The sequence below is a fragment of the Cariama cristata genome, unplaced genomic scaffold (assembly GCF_000690535.1).
Source record: "Cariama cristata isolate BGI_N322 unplaced genomic scaffold, ASM69053v1 scaffold21371, whole genome shotgun sequence".
In the NCBI taxonomy this organism is placed as follows: domain Eukaryota; kingdom Metazoa; phylum Chordata; class Aves; order Cariamiformes; family Cariamidae; genus Cariama; species Cariama cristata.
This window is the reverse complement of record NW_009601377.1, coordinates 16,588-19,288: the sequence shown is the minus strand read 5'-3', so window position 1 is coordinate 19,288 and position 2,701 is coordinate 16,588.

The window sequence follows — 2,701 nt, the reverse complement described above, 5'->3', positions numbered from 1 at the left end:
GATTTTTTAAGCTATGAATTTTGTTACCAAAAAAAATGCTGTACTAAGCATGAATGCTGATTATTAAAAAAAGCAAAGCCAATAAAAATGATCCAGAAGACAACATTCCTTAATGGAGACCATAAAATACAAGGACAAGGGATGGGCAATTTGGAACAAAGTGATAGGAAATTAATACCTATTACTGCCATTTAGTCTTACAAACAGAACAAATCACATCAATGGACTTAAAAAACCCCCAACTTTCAAACTCATCATTGATCATATATGCTTGGGATGCATTTCAAGTGGGATTCAGTTTTAATCCTCAGACACTGGGCATTTTGCCTTTAACATTAGTGGGCAAGGAGTTACCCCATAAACCTAACAGCTTTGTGTGTCCAAGTGCGAGGGGTTTTGTTCAGGTAGCGAACTAAGGGAGGAGAAATGAGTTGTTTTAAACATTAAAGACCAGTTTTCAAAAGCTGCAGGGTTTGGATGCAGCCATTCAGACACAGTCAGGCAGAGGTTTGGTCTAGGTCCATTTCCAGTTTTAATAAAGCAGTGGCTGTAATAAAGGACAAGTAACTTGAAAATGTGCAGGGCCAAGATATAATATTTTATAGTTCATCCTGCAAGGCAGAAAGTTGATATCTCACCAATGCATATTAGAGGTTGTTGGAGAGTTTCCAAAAATAAAGGACCTAGATTATTTTTTTTGTTTTATTCATTCTGCTCTATAGTCTGTGGTTTTCTTTTTTCCAGCTTTCCATTGCTCTGTGCCAGCTAGTACAAAATACGTGTAAAATACTGTCTGTCCTCATTTATGCTGATGGTCTGCTGGTAGCGATGAAGCCACCTCAACACTGGGGCCCTAACACTGAGATGCCCCAGCTATAAGACTGTAGGAAAAAAGCTAAGAAATAACTGGCTATAAATTGCTTCCCCAGGAAAAAAGAGTCGTCTTGTAACTAATTACACTGGATTGGGATAGGGTAAAAATTTCACTGATTGTTGAAGATCTATACCAGCTTGACGATCACACCACATGGGCACATGTCATTTTTCCTGGTGTTTTTCCCACTTTGGGACCACTGCCATTTCCCAGCACATCCCACTTACGTGACTAAACAGCAGGGAATGAGCCAGAGACACCTGGAGTGGGGACAGAGTCAGCCTCAGCACCCTGATCAGCTGGGAACCGGCTCACCAGGGAAGCGATGTCACGTACAGACAAGATCAGAACTAGGTTATCATCCAGACTCATTCTTCTGCCAGGTTTTGAGAGAGTGACTGAAGAATACATGTTGAAGAGACGGGAACACCGAAATAATAAAACAAGGGGAAATTCAGGACAACAAATTATATCAGTAGAACAGGAACAATTTGGGGTCTTGTTAAGCCCAGGACCTTAGTCAGCAATGACATGCTGGGGCAATATTATTTTAACCCTTTGACTCCTTGAAACAGAGTTCAGTCTGCTCTTTGAGGGGCCCTGCTCTCTAAGAACAACAGGGAACAAACCTACGTTATCTGCAGGCTGTTAGCAGCCATTGAAAAACTGTCAGCTTCATTTCTGAGGAACTGAGGCAGCTTCTGGGCAGATGAAGCTGGCATGGGCCATGCTCCAAAGACCCCAAAAGGCGGAAGAAAAGGAACCAAGTTCTCTTAGGTGGGGTAATAATGACTGAAGCTGCAAAGTCGCACTGAAAGCAAGGCAGAGCCCTTAGGCTGTAAGTGTAAGTTATGTTGAAAGGCTTAGGAGGAGATGCTGCCACATGCTATTTCTGCAGAAGCCTGTCAGCTGGATGGGACCCACCAGGCCAGCTCCCAGGGTGACTCCAGCCCTGCTGGGAAATCATCATCCCCACGGCTTTGTCCCAGCTCCCGCCAGGCAGGAGGGATGGGAAGGCTCCCACTCTCAAGCAGGATGGCTCGGGCTCAGGCGGAGCAAAGAAACCCCTGAGCCAGTGCTGGCCGGAGGAATGGGGACATGGGGACAGGAAAGTTGGGAGCCCTGCGGCCGTGGCAGGTAGCTGTGTGCGCTCTGCGTGTCTCCTCCCCAGCCGCAGGCTCAGATACACAGCTGATTTCCCAGCTAACATAGCAGTGCTCTCACCTTTTCAGTTTTGTGGCTCCTAAAATACGTTAGTTCACCTCAGTTTTTTCTCTGAAATACTGTAGAGTCCTCTCCTATAGGTATAAAACATTATTTTCTTCTCTATTCTAAGGTACCGCATCCACACTGAGCGGTTTTAGTTTCAGTTGTTTCTGTTTCACTGACCCACCTGGCAACTTGCTGCACATTGGCATGGCTTTGTCTCTACTCAATCTCACACTCTTGCTCTTTCACCTGTGTTTTGAGTTTGGAAAGCAAAGAACATAGAAAGTGGAAGGAATCCGTCGTTCTGCCCCCACGATGCAGGAGGCTGCTGTCGCACCTCAGGTGTGACACTGGCAGCCAAGGACATCTCTCCTCCCTCCGCTGCTGGCCAGGGGGTGTTTTTTTTTTGGCCAGGGGGTGTGGTGGGGGGGTGCCCCCTGCCACCCTGCTCCTCAGATGCCCTCTGAGACAGCTACGGAAGGAGATGATGTAAACCTCATTAACTGGGCCAGTAATTAAATGGGAGTAAGAATATCAGCAGCAGCTGGGAAATGCTGCTGTGTTGCCTGCAGGCAAAGGTAACCGGTCCCTGGCTGCCGCCTCCACCTTTCTCAGGAT